The sequence below is a fragment of the Lepisma saccharinum genome, chromosome 2 (genome assembly GCF_977018435.1).
Source record: "Lepisma saccharinum chromosome 2, izLepSacc3.1, whole genome shotgun sequence".
Classification (NCBI taxonomy): domain Eukaryota; kingdom Metazoa; phylum Arthropoda; class Insecta; order Zygentoma; family Lepismatidae; genus Lepisma; species Lepisma saccharinum.
The window spans coordinates 165336058-165354043 of NC_139230.1; the positions used below are offsets into that span (position 1 = coordinate 165336058).

General features: G+C 36.0%; 8 non-coding genes across 8 annotated transcripts; all 8 read left to right on the plus strand.

Moving 5' to 3' along the window:
- Positions 1-1334: 1334 nt before the first annotated feature.
- Positions 1335-1407, plus strand: TRNAK-UUU (transfer RNA lysine (anticodon UUU)). Its single transcript has one exon. It is a non-coding gene; the product is annotated as a tRNA-Lys (tRNA).
- A 625-nt stretch (positions 1408-2032) lies between these two features.
- On the plus strand, positions 2033-2105 carry TRNAK-UUU (transfer RNA lysine (anticodon UUU)). The gene has a single exon. It is a non-coding gene; the product is annotated as a tRNA-Lys (tRNA).
- Positions 2106-4807: 2702 nt separating this feature from the next.
- TRNAK-UUU (transfer RNA lysine (anticodon UUU)) lies at positions 4808-4880 on the plus strand. The gene has a single exon. It is a non-coding gene; the product is annotated as a tRNA-Lys (tRNA).
- A 977-nt stretch (positions 4881-5857) lies between these two features.
- TRNAK-UUU (transfer RNA lysine (anticodon UUU)) lies at positions 5858-5930 on the plus strand. Its single transcript has one exon. It is a non-coding gene; the product is annotated as a tRNA-Lys (tRNA).
- Positions 5931-8632: 2702 nt separating this feature from the next.
- On the plus strand, positions 8633-8705 carry TRNAK-UUU (transfer RNA lysine (anticodon UUU)). The gene has a single exon. It is a non-coding gene; the product is annotated as a tRNA-Lys (tRNA).
- Positions 8706-12498: 3793 nt separating this feature from the next.
- Positions 12499-12571, plus strand: TRNAK-UUU (transfer RNA lysine (anticodon UUU)). The gene has a single exon. It is a non-coding gene; the product is annotated as a tRNA-Lys (tRNA).
- Positions 12572-15272: 2701 nt separating this feature from the next.
- TRNAK-UUU (transfer RNA lysine (anticodon UUU)) lies at positions 15273-15345 on the plus strand. The gene has a single exon. It is a non-coding gene; the product is annotated as a tRNA-Lys (tRNA).
- A 625-nt stretch (positions 15346-15970) lies between these two features.
- On the plus strand, positions 15971-16043 carry TRNAK-UUU (transfer RNA lysine (anticodon UUU)). Its single transcript has one exon. It is a non-coding gene; the product is annotated as a tRNA-Lys (tRNA).
- The last annotated feature ends 1943 nt before the right edge of the window (positions 16044-17986 follow it).

Consider the following 17986-nt stretch of genomic DNA (forward strand, 5'->3'; position numbering starts at 1 on the left):
AAATGATAGTAAAAAGTGGGTCACGATTTCTCTTGCTGCCCTGAATTCTGCCCAAAACATCTCCAAAGAATATATATTTTGCCACAAAATGTATTAATCGTTGATACAATGTGTATAGGACATCACCAGCGGGTAAGAGATCGTAGTCTGCCTTCTCAAAATATATTTCATGTGATATTAAAGTGACTGCCCTCCAAAAAATATCCAGCACTTTCCGCCATTTTTGTCAGTGTTCAGAAAAAGAACGCTTGAATTTATTACATACATGGGAGATATATGACTAGGTTTTCCAGGTAGGCAGTAAGTGTGCCCGGAATGCTCAGCTGGTAGAGCGTTAGGCTTTTAACCTAACGGTCCAGGGTTCGAGACCCTGTTCGGGCGGTTACCGTTTTCTTCCTTACTTTGATTCGTTTGGACACTAAATGATTCAAATTAGGCAAATGAAATGCATTATATCTAGAAAATAGGCAAAATAATCTTGTGTGCACCAACAACTAATACCTATACTGAACATATATTATGTCGTTTTTATGATATTTGTAGGAATATGTTTGCATCCAGAACGACTATATTCAAATTTCTCGTGTGTCCCACTATACACACATTCAAATTCAGAAATAAATCGAACACTGTTCAAGACACGACATAAGCTTATCACTAATAATTGCAGCATTTTATTTCAAAATAACAAAGTTCAAAAATGATAGTAAAAAGTGGGTCACGATTTCTCTTGCTGCCCTGAATTCTGCCCAAAATATCTCCGAAGAATATATATTTTGCCACAAAATGTATTAATCGTTGATACAATGTGTATAGGACATCACCAGCGGGTAAGAGATCGGAGTCTTCCTTCTCAAAATATATTTCATGTGATACTAAAGTGACTGCCCTCCAAAAAATATCCAGCACTTTCCGCCATTTTTGTCAGTGTTCAGAGAAAGAACGCTTGAATTTATTACATATATGGGAGATATATGACACGACATAAGCTTATCACTAATAATTGCAGCATTTTGTTTCAAAATAACAAAGTTCAAATAATAAAAAAAGTGCTGCTCTTTCTGCCATGAATTCTGCCCAAAACTACTTCAAAGAATATATATTTTGCCACAAAATGTATTAATCGTTGATACAATGTGTATAGGACATCACCAGCGGGTAAGAGATCGGAGTCTTCCTTCTCAAAATATAATTACTGTGATATTAAATTGACTGCCCTCCAAAAAATATGCAGCACTTTCCTCCATTTTTGTCAGTGTTCAGAGAAAGAACGCTTGAATTTATTCCATAAATGGGAGATATATGACTAGGTTTTCCAGGTAGGCAGGAAGTGTGCCCGGATAGCTCAGCTGGTAGAGCGTTAGGCTTTTAACCTAACAGTCCAGGGTTCGAGTCCCTGTTCGGGCGTTTACCGTTTTCTTCCTTACTTTGATTCATTTGGCCACTAATTTACTCAAATTAGGCAAACGAAAATGCATTATATCTAGAAAATGGGCAAAATAATCTTGTGTGCACCAATAAATAATACCCATATTGAACTTATATTATGTCATTTTTATGATATTTGTAGGAATATGTTTGCATCCAGAACTACTATATTCAAATTTCTCGTGTGTCCCACTATACACACATTCAAATTCAGAAATAAATCGAACAGTGTTCAAAACACGACATAAGGTTATCATTATTAATTGCAGCATTCTATTTCAAAATAACAAAGTTCAAAAATGATAGAAAATTGTGGGTCACGATTTCTCTTGCTGCCCTGAATTCTTCCCAAAACATCTCCAAAGAATATATTTGGGCCAAAAAATGTATTAATCGTTGATACAATTTGTATAGGACATCACCAGAGGGTAAGAGATCGGAGTCTGCCTTCTCAAAATATATTTCATGTGATATTAAAGTGACTGCCCTCCAAAAAATATCCAGCACTTTCCGCCATTTTTGTTAGTGTTCAGAGAAAGAACGCTTGAATTTATTACATATATGGGAGATATATGACTAGGTTTTCCAGGTAGACAGTAAGTGTGCCCGGATAGCTCAGCTGGTAGAGCGTTAGGCTTTTAACCTAACGGTCAAGGGTTCGAGTCCCTGTTCGGGCGGTTACCGTTTTCTTCCTTACTTTGATTCATTTGGCCACTAGATTACTCAAATTAGGCAAACGAAAATGCATTATATCTAGAAAATGGGCAAAATAATCTTGTGTGCACCAATAAATAATACCCATATTGAACTTATATTATGTCATTTTTATGATATTTGTAGGAATCCAGAACGACTATATTCAAATTTCTCGTGTGTCCCACTATACACACATTCAAATTCAGAAATAAATCGAACAGTGTTCAAGACACGACATACGCTTATCACTAATAATTGCAGCATTTTATTTCAAAATAACAAAGTTCAAAAATGATAGTAAAAAGTGGGTCACGATTTCTCTTGCTGCCCTGAATTCTGCCCAAAACATCTCCAAAGAATATATATTTTGCCACAAAATGTATTAATCGTTGATACAATGTGTATAGGACATCACCAGCGGGTAAGAGATCGTAGTCTGCCTTCTCAAAATATATTTCATGTGATATTAAAGTGACTGCCCTCCAAAAAATATCCAGCACTTTCCGCCATTTTTGTCAGTGTTCAGAGAAAGAACGCTTGAATTTATTACATATATGGGAGATATATGACTAGGTTTTCCAGGTAGGCAGTGTTCTGAATTCTGCCCACGACATAAGCTTATCATTATTAATTGCAGCATTCTATTTCAAAATAACAAAGTTCAAAAATGATAGAAAATAGTGGGTCACGATTTCCCTTGCTGCCCTGAATTCTGCCCAAAACATCTCCAAAGAATATATTTGGGCCACAAAATGTATTAATCGTTGATACAATGTGTATAGGACATCACCAGCGGGTAAGAGATCGGAGTCTGCCTTCTCAAAATATATTTCATGTGATATTAAATTAAATATCCAGCACTTTCCGCCATTTTTGTCAGTGTTCAGAGAAAGAACGCTTGAATTTATTACATATATGGCGATATATGACAAGGTTTTCCACGTTTGGAGTAACTGTGCCCGGAAAGCTGAGCTGGTAGAGCGTTAGGCTTTTAACCTAACGGTCCAGGGTTCGAGTCCCTGTTCGGGCGGTTACCGTTTTCTTCCTTACTTTGATTCGTTTGGCCACTAAATGATTCAAATTAGGCAAACGAAAATGCATTATATCTAGAAAATGGGCAAAATAATCTTATGTGCACCAACAACTTATACCCATATTGAACTTATATTATGTCATTTTTATGATATTTGTAGGAATATGTTTGCATCCAGAACGACTATATTCAAATTTCTCGTGTGTCCCACTATACACACATTCAAGTTCAGAAATAAATCGAACAGTGTTCAAGACACGACATAAGCTTATCACTAATAATTGCAGCATTTTATTTCAAAATAACAAAGTTCAAAAATGATAGTAAAAAGTGGGTCACGATTTCTCTTGCTGCCCTGAATTCTGCCCAAAACATCTCCAAAGAATATATATTTTGCCACAAAATGTATTAATCGTTGATACAATGTGTATAGGACATCACCAGCGGGTAAGAGATCGTAGTCTGCCTTCTCAAAATATATTTGGTGTGATATTAAAGTGACTGCCCTCCAAAAAATATCCAGCACTTTCCGCCATTTTTGTCAGTGTTCAGAAAAAGAACGCTTGAATTTATTACATACATGGGAGATATATGACTAGGTTTTCCAGGTAGGCAGTAAGTGTGCCCGGAATGCTCAGCTGGTAGAGCGTTTGGCTTTTAACGTAACGGTCCAGGGTTCGAGTCCCTGTTCGGGCGGTTACCGTTTTCTTCCTTACTTTGATTCGTTTGGACACTAAATGATTCAAATTAGGCAAATGAAATGCATTATATCTAGAAAATAGGCAAAATAATCTTGTGTGCACCAACAACTAATACCTATACTGAACATATATTATGTCGTTTTTATGATATTTGTAGGAATATGTTTGCATCCAGAACGACTATATTCAAATTTCTCGTGTGTCCCACTATACACACATTCAAATTCAGAAATAAATCGAACAGTGTTCAAGACACGACATAAGCTTATCACTAATAATTGCAGCATTTTATTTCAAAATAACAAAGTTCAAAAATGATAGTAAAAAGTGGGTCACGATTTCTCTTGCTGCCCTGAATTCTGCCCAAAACATCTCCAAAGAATATATATTTTGCCACAAAATGTATTAATCGTTGATACAATGTGTATAGGACATCACCAGCGGGTAAGAGATCGGAGTCTTCCTTCTCAAAATATATTTCATGTGATACTAAAGTGACTGCCCTCCAAAAAATATCCAGCACTTTCCGCCATTTTTGTCAGTGTTCAGAGAAAGAACGCTTGAATTTATTACATATATGGGAGATATATGACACGACATAAGCTTATCACTAATAATTGCAGCATTTTGTTTCAAAATAACAAAGTTCAAATAATAAAAAATAGTGCTGCTCTTTCTGCCATGAATTCTGCCCAAAACAACTTTAAAGAATATATATTTTGCCAAAAAATGTATTAATCGTTGATACAATGTGTATAGGACATCACCAGCGGGTAAGAGATCGGAGTCTTCCTTCTCAAAATATAATTACTGTGATATTAAATTGACTGCCCTCCAAAAAATATGCAGCACTTTCCTCCATTTTTGTCAGTGTTCAGAGAAAGAACGCTTGAATTTATTCCATAAATGGGAGATATATGACTAGGTTTTCCAGGTAGGCAGGAAGTGTGCCCGGATAGCTCAGCTGGTAGAGCGTTAGGCTTTTAACCTAACGGTCAAGGGTTCGAGTCCCTGTTCGGGCGGTTACCGTTTTCTTCCTTACTTTGATTCATTTGGCCACTAGATTACTCAAATTAGGCAAACGAAAATGCATTATATCTAGAAAATGGGCAAAATAATCTTGTGTGCACCAATAAATAATACCCATATTGAACTTATATTATGTCATTTTTATGATATTTGTAGGAATCCAGAACGACTATATTCAAATTTCTCGTGTGTCCCACTATACACACATTCAAATTCAGAAATAAATCGAACAGTGTTCAAGACACGACATACGCTTATCACTAATAATTGCAGCATTTTATTTCAAAATAACAAAGTTCAAAAATGATAGTAAAAAGTGGGTCACGATTTCTCTTGCTGCCCTGAATTCTGCCCAAAACATCTCCAAAGAATATATATTTTGCCACAAAATGTATTAATCGTTGATACAATGTGTATAGGACATCACCAGCGGGTAAGAGATCGTAGTCTGTCTTCTCAAAATATATTTCATGTGATATTAAAGTGACTGCCCTCCAAAAAATATCCAGCACTTTCCGCCATTTTTGTCAGTGTTCAGAGAAAGAACGCTTGAATTTATTACATATATGGGAGATATATGACTAGGTTTTCTAGGTAGGCAGTGTTCTGAATTCTGCCCACGACATAAGCTTATCATTATTAATTGCAGCATTCTATTTCAAAATAACAAAGTTCAAAAATGATAGAAAATAGTGGGTCACGATTTGTCTTGCTGCCCTGAATTCTGCCCAAAACATCTCCAAAGAATATATTTGGGCCACAAAATGTATTAATCGTTGATACAATGTGTATAGGACATCACCAGCGGGTAAGAGATCGGAGTCTGCCTTCTCAAAATATATTTCATGTGATATTAAATTAAATATCCAGCACTTTCCGCCATTTTTGTCAGTGTTCAGAGAAAGAACGCTTGAATTTATTACATATATGGGAGATATATGACTAGGTTTTCCAGGTAGGCAGGAAGTGTGCCCGGATAGCTCAGCTGGTAGAGCGTTAGGCTTTTAACCTAACGGTCAAGGGTTCGAGTCCCTGTTCGGGCGGTTACCGTTTTCTTCCTTACTTTGATTCATTTGGCCACTAGATTACTCAAATTAGGCAAACGAAAATGCATTATATCTAGAAAATGGGCAAAATAATCTTGTGTGCACCAATAAATAATACCCATATTGAACTTATATTATGTCATTTTTATGATATTTGTAGGAATCCAGAACGACTATATTCAAATTTCTCGTGTGTCCCACTATACACACATTCAAATTCAGAAATAAATCGAACAGTGTTCAAGACACGACATACGCTTATCACTAATAATTGCAGCATTTTATTTCAAAATAACAAAGTTCAAAAATGATAGTAAAAAGTGGGTCACGATTTCTCTTGCTGCCCTGAATTCTGCCCAAAACATCTCCAAAGAATATATATTTTGCCACAAAATGTATTAATCGTTGATACAATGTGTATAGGACATCACCAGCGGGTAAGAGATCGTAGTCTGTCTTCTCAAAATATATTTCATGTGATATTAAAGTGACTGCCCTCCAAAAAATATCCAGCACTTTCCGCCATTTTTGTCAGTGTTCAGAGAAAGAACGCTTGAATTTATTACATATATGGGAGATATATGACTAGGTTTTCTAGGTAGGCAGTGTTCTGAATTCTGCCCACGACATAAGCTTATCATTATTAATTGCAGCATTCTATTTCAAAATAACAAAGTTCAAAAATGATAGAAAATAGTTGGTCACGATTTCTCTTGCTGCCCTGAATTCTGCCCAAAACATCTCCAAAGAATATATTTGGGCCACAAAATGTATTAATCGTTGATACAATGTGTATAGGACATCACCAGCGGGTAAGAGATCGGAGTCTGCCTTCTCAAAATATATTTCATGTGATATTAAATTAAATATCCAGCACTTTCCGCCATTTTTGTCAGTGTTCAGAGAAAGAACGCTTGAATTTATTACATATATGGCGTTATATGACAAGGTTTTCCACGTTTGGAGTAACTGTGCCCGGAAAGCTGAGCTGGTAGAGCGTTAGGCTTTTAACCTAACGGTCCAGGGTTCGAGTCCCTGTTCGGGCGGTTACCGTTTTCTTCCTTACTTTGATTCGTTTGGCCACTAAATCATTCAAATTAGGCAAACGAAAATGCATTATATCTAGAAAATGGGCAAAATAATCTTATGTGCACCAACAACTTATACCCATATTGAACTTATATTATGTCATTTTTATGATATTTGTAGGAATATGTTTGCATCCAGAACGACTATATTCAAATTTCTCGTGTGTCCCACTATACACACATTCAAATTCAGAAATAAATCGAACAGTGTTCAAGACACGACATAAGCTTATCACTAATAATTGCAGCATTTTATTTCAAAATAACAAAGTTCAAAAATGATAGTAAAAAGTGGGTCACGATTTCTCTTGCTGCCCTGAATTCTGCCCAAAACATCTCCAAAGAATATATATTTTGCCACAAAATGTATTAATCGTTGATACAATGTGTATAGGACATCACCAGCGGGTAAGAGATCGTAGTCTGCCTTCTCAAAATATATTTGGTGTGATATTAAAGTGACTGCCCTCCAAAAAATATCCAGCACTTTCCGCCATTTTTGTCAGTGTTCAGAAAAAGAACGCTTGAATTTATTACATACATGGGAGATATATGACTAGGTTTTCCAGGTAGGCAGTAAGTGTGCCCGGAATGCTCAGCTGGTAGAGCGTTTGGCTTTTAACGTAACGGTCCAGGGTTCGAGTCCCTGTTCGGGCGGTTACCGTTTTCTTCCTTACTTTGATTCGTTTGGACACTAAATGATTCAAATTAGGCAAATGAAATGCATTATATCTAGAAAATAGGCAAAATAATCTTGTGTGCACCAACAACTAATACCTATACTGAACATATGTTATGTCGTTTTTATGATATTTGTAGGAATATGTTTGCATCCAGAACGACTATATTCAAATTTCTCGTGTGTCCCACTATACACACATTCAAATTCAGAAATAAATCGAACACTGTTCAAGACACGACATAAGCTTATCACTAATAATTGCAGCATTTTATTTCAAAATAACAAAGTTCAAAAATGATAGTAAAAAGTGGGTCACGATTTCTCTTGCTGCCCTGAATTCTGCCCAAAATATCTCCGAAGAATATATATTTTGCCACAAAATGTATTAATCGTTGATACAATGTGTATAGGACATCACCAGCGGGTAAGAGATCGGAGTCTTCCTTCTCAAAATATATTTCATGTGATACTAAAGTGACTGCCCTCCAAAAAATATCCAGCACTTTCCGCCATTTTTGTCAGTGTTCAGAGAAAGAACGCTTGAATTTATTACATATATGGGAGATATATGACACGACATAAGCTTATCACTAATAAGTGCAGCATTTTGTTTCAAAATAACAAAGTTCAAATAATAAAAAAAAGTGCTGCTCTTTCTGCCATGAATTCTGCCCAAAACAACTTTAAAGAATATATATTTTGCCAAAAAATGTATTAATCGTTGATACAATGTGTATAGGACATCACCAGCGGGTAAGAGATCGGAGTCTTCCTTCTCAAAATATAATTACTGTGATATTAAATTGACTGCCCTCCAAAAAATATGCAGCACTTTCCTCCTTTTTTGTCAGTGTTCAGAGAAAGAACGCTTGAATTTATTCCATAAATGGGAGATATATGACTAGGTTTTCCAGGTAGGCAGGAAGTGTGCCCGGATAGCTCAGCTGGTAGAGCGTTAGGCTTTTAACCTAACGGTCCAGGGTTCGAGTCCCTGTTCGGGCGGTTACCGTTTTCTTCCTTACTTTGATTCGTTTGGACACTAAATGATTCAAATTAGGCAAATGAAATGCATTATATCTAGAAAATAGGCAAAATAATCTTGTGTGCACCAACAACTAATACCTATACTGAACATATATTATGTCGTTTTTATGATATTTGTAGGAATATGTTTGCATCCAGAACGACTATATTCAAATTTCTCGTGTGTCCCACTATACACACATTCAAATTCAGAAATAAATCGAACACTGTTCAAGACACGACATAAGCTTATCACTAATAATTGCAGCATTTTATTTCAAAATAACAAAGTTCAAAAATGATAGTAAAAAGTGGGTCACGATTTCTCTTGCTGCCCTGAATTCTGCCCAAAATATCTCCGAAGAATATATATTTTGCCACAAAATGTATTAATCGTTGATACAATGTGTATAGGACATCACCAGCGGGTAAGAGATCGGAGTCTACCTTCTCAAAATATATTTCATGTGATACTAAAGTGACTGCCCTCCAAAAAATATCCAGCACTTTCCGCCATTTTTGTCAGTGTTCAGAGAAAGAACGCTTGAATTTATTACATATATGGGAGATATATGACTAGGTTTTCTAGGTAGGCAGTGTTCTGAATTCTGCCCACGACATAAGCTTATCATTATTAATTGCAGCATTCTATTTCAAAATAACAAAGTTCAAAAATGATAGAAAATAGTGGGTCACGATTTCTCTTGCTGCCCTGAATTCTGCCCAAAACATCTCCAAAGAATATATTTGGGCCACAAAATGTATTAATCGTTGATACAATGTGTATAGGACATCACCAGCGGGTAAGAGATCGGAGTCTGCCTTCTCAAAATATATTTCATGTGATATTAAATTAAATATCCAGCACTTTCCGCCATTTTTGTCAGTGTTCAGAGAAAGAACGCTTGAATTTATTACATATATGGGAGATATATGACTAGGTTTTCCAGGTAGACAGTAAGTGTGCCCGGATAGCTCAGCTGGTAGAGCGTTAGGCTTTTAACCTAACGGTCAAGGATTCGAGTCCCTGTTCGGGCGGTTACCGTTTTCTTCCTTACTTTGATTCATTTGGCCACTAGATTACTCAAATTAGGCAAACGAAAATGCATTATATCTAGAAAATGGGCAAAATAATCTTGTGTGCACCAATAAATAATACCCATATTGAACTTATATTATGTCATTTTTATGATATTTGTAGGAATCCAGAACGACTATATTCAAATTTCTCGTGTGTCCCACTATACACACATTCAAATTCAGAAATAAATCGAACAGTGTTCAAGACACGACATACGCTTATCACTAATAATTGCAGCATTTTATTTCAAAATAACAAAGTTCAAAAATGATAGTAAAAAGTGGGTCACGATTTCTCTTGCTGCCCTGAATTCTGCCCAAAACATCTCCAAAGAATATATATTTTGCCACAAAATGTATTAATCGTTGATACAATGTGTATAGGACATCACCAGCGGGTAAGAGATCGTAGTCTGTCTTCTCAAAATATATTTCATGTGATATTAAAGTGAGTGCCCTCCAAAAAATATCCAGCACTTTCCGCCATTTTTGTCAGTGTTCAGAGAAAGAACGCTTGAATTTATTACATATATGGGAGATATATGACTAGGTTTTCTAGGTAGGCAGTGTTCTGAATTCTGCCCACGACATAAGCTTATCATTATTAATTGCAGCATTCTATTTCAAAATAACAAAGTTCAAAAATGATAGAAAATAGTGGGTCACGATTTCTCTTGCTGCCCTGAATTCTGCCCAAAACATCTCCAAAGAATATATTTGGGCCACAAAATGTATTAATCGTTGATACAATGTGTATAGGACATCACCAGCGGGTAAGAGATCGGAGTCTGCCTTCTCAAAATATATTTCATGTGATATTAAATTAAATATCCAGCACTTTCCGCCATTTTTGTCAGTGTTCAGAGAAAGAACGCTTGAATTTATTACATATATGGCGTTATATGACAAGGTTTTCCACGTTTGGAGTAACTGTGCCCGGAAAGCTGAGCTGGTAGAGCGTTAGGCTTTTAACCTAACGGTCCAGGGTTCGAGTCCCTGTTCGGGCGGTTACCGTTTTCTTCCTTACTTTGATTCGTTTGGCCACTAAATCATTCAAATTAGGCAAACGAAAATGCATTATATCTAGAAAATGGGCAAAATAATCTTATGTGCACCAACAACTTATACCCATATTGAACTTATATTATGTCATTTTTATGATATTTGTAGGAATATGTTTGCATCCAGAACGACTATATTCAAATTTCTCGTGTGTCCCACTATACACACATTCAAATTCAGAAATAAATCGAACAGTGTTCAAGACACGACATAAGCTTATCACTAATAATTGCAGCATTTTATTTCAAAATAACAAAGTTCAAAAATGATAGTAAAAAGTGGGTCACGATTTCTCTTGCTGCCCTGAATTCTGCCCAAAACATCTCCAAAGAATATATATTTTGCCACAAAATGTATTAATCGTTGATACAATGTGTATAGGACATCACCAGCGGGTAAGAGATCGTAGTCTGCCTTCTCAAAATATATTTGGTGTGATATTAAAGTGACTGCCCTCCAAAAAATATCCAGCACTTTCCGCCATTTTTGTCAGTGTTCAGAAAAAGAACGCTTGAATTTATTACATACATGGGAGATATATGACTAGGTTTTCCAGGTAGGCAGTAAGTGTGCCCGGAATGCTCAGCTGGTAGAGCGTTTGGCTTTTAACCTAACGGTCCAGGGTTCGAGTCCCTGTTCGGGCGGTTACCGTTTTCTTCCTTACTTTGATTCGTTTGGACACTAAATGATTCAAATTAGGCAAATGAAATGCATTATATCTAGAAAATAGGCAAAATAATCTTGTGTGCACCAACAACTAATACCTATACTGAACATATGTTATGTCGTTTTTATGATATTTGTAGGAATATGTTTGCATCCAGAACGACTATATTCAAATTTCTCGTGTGTCCCACTATACACACATTCAAATTCAGAAATAAATCGAACACTGTTCAAGACACGACATAAGCTTATCACTAATAATTGCAGCATTTTATTTCAAAATAACAAAGTTCAAAAATGATAGTAAAAAGTGGGTCACGATTTCTCTTGCTGCCCTGAATTCTGCCCAAAATATCTCCGAAGAATATATATTTTGCCACAAAATGTATTAATCGTTGATACAATGTGTATAGGACATCACCAGCGGGTAAGAGATCGGAGTCTTCCTTCTCAAAATATATTTCATGTGATACTAAAGTGACTGCCCTCCAAAAAATATCCAGCACTTTCCGCCATTTTTGTCAGTGTTCAGAGAAAGAACGCTTGAATTTATTACATATATGGGAGATATATGACTAGGTTTTCTAGGTAGGCAGTGTTCTGAATTCTGCCCACGACATAAGCTTATCATTATTAATTGCAGCATTCTATTTCAAAATAACAAAGTTCAAAAATGATAGAAAATAGTGGGTCACGATTTCTCTTGCTGCCCTGAATTCTGCCCAAAACATCTCCAAAGAATATATTTGGGCCACAAAATGTATTAATCGTTGATACAATGTGTATAGGACATCACCAGCGGGTAAGAGATCGGAGTCTGCCTTCTCAAAATATATTTCATGTGATATTAAATTAAATATCCAGCACTTTCCGCCATTTTTGTCAGTGTTCAGAGAAAGAACGCTTGAATTTATTACATATATGGGAGATATATGACTAGGTTTTCCAGGTAGACAGTAAGTGTGCCCGGATAGCTCAGCTGGTAGAGCGTTAGGCTTTTAACCTAACGGTCAAGGGTTCGAGTCCCTGTTCGGGCGGTTACCGTTTTCTTCCTTACTTTGATTCATTTGGCCACTAGATTACTCAAATTAGGCAAACGAAAATGCATTATATCTAGAAAATGGGCAAAATAATCTTGTGTGCACCAATAAATAATACCCATATTGAACTTATATTATGTCATTTTTATGATATTTGTAGGAATCCAGAACGACTATATTCAAATTTCTCGTGTGTCCCACTATACACACATTCAAATTCAGAAATAAATCGAACAGTGTTCAAGACACGACATACGCTTATCACTAATAATTGCAGCATTTTATTTCAAAATAACAAAGTTCAAAAATGATAGTAAAAAGTGGGTCACGATTTCTCTTGCTGCCCTGAATTCTGCCCAAAACATCTCCAAAGAATATATATTTTGCCACAAAATGTATTAATCGTTGATACAATGTGTATAGGACATCACCAGCGGGTAAGAGATCGTAGTCTGTCTTCTCAAAATATATTTCATGTGATATTAAAGTGACTGCCCTCCAAAAAATATCCAGCACTTTCCGCCATTTTTGTCAGTGTTCAGAGAAAGAACGCTTGAATTTATTACATATATGGGAGATATATGACTAGGTTTTCTAGGTAGGCAGTGTTCTGAATTCTGCCCACGACATAAGCTTATCATTATTAATTGCAGCATTCTATTTCAAAATAACAAAGTTCAAAAATGATAGAAAATAGTGGGTCACGATTTCTCTTGCTGCCCTGAATTCTGCCCAAAACATCTCCAAAGAATATATTTGGGCCACAAAATGTATTAATCGTTGATACAATGTGTATAGGACATCACCAGCGGGTAAGAGATCGGAGTCTGCCTTCTCAAAATATATTTCATGTGATATTAAATTAAATATCCAGCACTTTCCGCCATTTTTGTCAGTGTTCAGAGAAAGAACGCTTGAATTTATTACATATATGGCGATATATGACAAGGTTTTCCACGTTTGGAGTAACTGTGCCCGGAAAGCTGAGCTGGTAGAGCGTTAGGCTTTTAACCTAACGGTCCAGGGTTCGAGTCCCTGTTCGGGCGGTTACCGTTTTCTTCCTTACTTTGATTCGTTTGGCCACTAAATGATTCAAATTAGGCAAACGAAAATGCATTATATCTAGAAAATGGGCAAAATAATCTTATGTGCACCAACAACTTATACCCATATTGAACTTATATTATGTCATTTTTATGATATTTGTAGGAATATGTTTGCATCCAGAACGACTATATTCAAATTTCTCGTGTGTCCCACTATACACACATTCAAATTCAGAAATAAATCGAACAGTGTTCAAGACACGACATAAGCTTATCACTAATAATTGCAGCATTTTATTTCAAAATAACAAAGTTCAAAAATGATAGTAAAAAGTGGGTCACGATTTCTCTTGCTGCCCTGAATTCTGCCCAAAACATCTCCAAAGAATATATATTTTGCCACAAAATGTATTAATCGTTGATACAATGTGTATAGGACATCACCAGCGGGTAAGAGATCGTAGTCTGCCTTCTCAAAATATATTTCATGTGATATTAAAGTGACTGCCCTCCAAAAAATATCCAGCACTTTCCGCCATTTTTGTCAGTGTTCAGAAAAAGAACGCTTGAATTTATTACATACATGGGAGATATATGACTAGGTTTTCCAGGTAGGCAGTAAGTGTGCCCGGAATGCTCAGCTGGTAGAGCGTTAGGCTTTTAACCTAACGGTCCAGGGTTCGAGACCCTGTTCGGGCGGTTACCGTTTTCTTCCTTACTTTGATTCGTTTGGACACTAAATGATTCAAATTAGGCAAATGAAATGCATTATATCTAGAAAATAGGCAAAATAATCTTGTGTGCACCAACAACTAATACCTATACTGAACATATATTATGTCGTTTTTATGATATTTGTAGGAATATGTTTGCATCCAGAACGACTATATTCAAATTTCTCGTGTGTCCCACTATACACACATTCAAATTCAGAAATAAATCGAACACTGTTCAAGACACGACATAAGCTTATCACTAATAATTGCAGCATTTTATTTCAAAATAACAAAGTTCAAAAATGATAGTAAAAAGTGGGTCACGATTTCTCTTGCTGCCCTGAATTCTGCCCAAAATATCTCCGAAGAATATATATTTTGCCACAAAATGTATTAATCGTTGATACAATGTGTATAGGACATCACCAGCGGGTAAGAGATCGGAGTCTTCCTTCTCAAAATATATTTCATGTGATACAAAAGTGACTGCCCTCCAAAAAATATCCAGCACTTTCCGCCATTTTTGTCAGTGTTCAGAGAAAGAACGCTTGAATTTATTACATATATGGGAGAAATATGACACGACATAAGCTTATCACTAATAATTGCCGCATTTTGTTTCAAAATAACAAAGTTCAAATAATAAAAAAAGTGCTGCTCTTTCTGCCATGAATTCTGCCCAAAACTACTTCAAAGAATATATATTTTGCCACAAAATGTATTAATCGTTGATACAATGTGTATAGGACATCACCAGCGGGTAAGAGATCGGAGTCTTCCTTCTCAAAATATAATTACTGTGATATTAAATTGACTGCCCTCCAAAAAATATGCAGCACTTTCCTCCATTTTTGTCAGTGTTCAGAGAAAGAACGCTTGAATTTATTCCATAAATGGGAGATATATGACTAGGTTTTCCAGGTAGGCAGGAAGTGTGCCCGGATAGCTCAGCTGGTAGAGCGTTAGGCTTTTAACCTAACGGTCCAGGGTTCGAGTCCCTGTTCGGGCGTTTACCGTTTTCTTCCTTACTTTGATTCATTTGGCCACTAATTTACTCAAATTAGGCAAACGAAAATGCATTATATCTAGAAAATGGGCAAAATAATCTTGTGTGCACCAATAAATAATACCCATATTGAACTTATATTATGTCATTTTTATGATATTTGTAGGAATATGTTTGCATCCAGAACTACTATATTCAAATTTCTCGTGTGTCCCACTATACACACATTCAAATTCAGAAATAAATCGAACAGTGTTCAAAACACGACATAAGGTTATCATTATTAATTGCAGCATTCTATTTCAAAATAACAAAGTTCAAAAATGATAGAAAATTGTGGGTCACGATTTCTCTTGCTGCCCTGAATTCTTCCCAAAACATCTCCAAAGAATATATTTGGGCCAAAAAATGTATTAATCGTTGATACAATTTGTATAGGACATCACCAGAGGGTAAGAGATCGGAGTCTGCCTTCTCAAAATATATTTCATGTGATATTAAAGTGACTGCCCTCCAAAAAATATCCAGCACTTTCCGCCATTTTTGTTAGTGTTCAGAGAAAGAACGCTTGAATTTATTACATATATGGGAGATATATGACTAGGTTTTCCAGGTAGACAGTAAGTGTGCCCGGATAGCTCAGCTGGTAGAGCGTTAGGCTTTTAACCTAACGGTCCAGGGTTCGAGTCCCTGTTCGGGCGGTTACCGTTTTCTTCCTTACTTTGATTCATTTGGCCACTAGATTACTCAAATTAGGCAAACGAAAATGCATTATATCTAGAAAATGGGCAAAATAATCTTGTGTGCACCAATAAATAATACCCATATTGAACTTATATTATGTCATTTTTATGATATTTGTAGGAATCCAGAACGACTATATTCAAATTTCTCGTGTGTCCCACTATACACACATTCAAATTCAGAAATAAATCGAACAGTGTTCAAGACACGACATACGCTTATCACTAATAATTGCAGCATTTTATTTCAAAATAACAAAGTTCAAAAATGATAGTAAAAAGTGGGTCACGATTTCTCTTGCTGCCCTGAATTCTGCCCAAAACATCTCCAAAGAATATATATTTTGCCACAAAATGTATTAATCGTTGATACAATGTGTATAGGACATCACCAGCGGGTAAGAGATCGAAGTCTGCCTTCTCAAAATATATTTCATGTGATATTAAAGTGACTGCCCTCCAAAAAATATCCAGCACTTTCCGCCATTTTTGTCAGTGTTCAGAGAAAGAACGCTTGAATTTAGTACATATATGGGAGATATATGACTAGGTTTTCCAGGTAGGCAATGTTCTGAATTCTGCCCACGACATAAGCTTATCATTATTAATTGCAGCATTCTATTTCAAAATAACAAAGTTCAAAAATGATAGAAAATAGTGGGTCACGATTTCTCTTGCTGCCCTGAATTCTGCCCAAAACATCTCCAAAGAATATATTTGGGCCACAAAATGTATTAATCGTTGATACAATGTGTATAGGACATCACCAGCGGGTAAGAGATCGGAGTCTGCCTTCTCAAAATATATTTCATGTGATATTAAATTAAATATCCAGCACTTTCCGCCATTTTTGTCAGTGTTCAGAGAAAGAACGCTGAATTTATTACATATATGGCGATATATGACAAGGTTTCCACGTTTGGAGTAACTGTGCCCGGAAAGCTGAGCTGGTAGAGCGTTAGGCTTTTAACCTAACGGTCCAGGGTTCGAGTCCCTGTTCGGGCGGTTACCGTTTTCTCCCTTACTTTGATTCGTTTGGCCACTAAATGATTCAAATTAGGCAAACGTAAATGCATTATATCTAGAAAATGGGCAAAATAATCTTATGTGCACCAACAACTTATACCCATATTGAACTTATATTATGTCATTTTTATGATATTTGTAGGAATATGTTTGCATCCAGAACGACTATATTCAAATTTCTCGTGTGTCCCACTATACACACATTCAAGTTCAGAAATAAATCGAACAGTGTTCAAGACACGACATAAGCTTATCACTAATAATTGCAGCATTTTATTTCAAAATAACAAAGTTCAAAAATGATAGTAAAAAGTGGGTCACGATTTCTCTTGCTGCCCTGAATTCTGCCCAAAACATCTCCAAAGAATATATATTTTGCCACAAAATGTATTAATCGTTGATACAATGTGTATAGGACATCACCAGCGGGTAAGAGATCGTAGTCTGCCTTCTCAAAATATATTTGGTGTGATATTAAAGTGACTGCCCTCCAAAAAATATCCAGCACTTTCCGCCATTTTTGTCAGTGTTCAGAAAAAGAACGCTTGAATTTATTACATACATGGGAGATATATGACTAGGTTTTCCAGGTAGGCAGTAAGTGTGCCCGGAATGCTCAGCTGGTACAGCGTTTGGCTTTTAACCTAACGGTCCAGGGTTCGAGTCCCTGTTCGGGCGGTTACCGTTTTCTTCCTTACTTTGATTCGTTTGGACACTAAATGATTCAAATTAGGCAAATGAAATGCATTATATCTAGAAAATAGGCAAAATAATCTTGTGTGCACCAACAACTAATACCTATACTGAACATATATTATGTCGTTTTTATGATATTTGTAGGAATATGTTTGCATCCAGAACGACTATATTCAAAT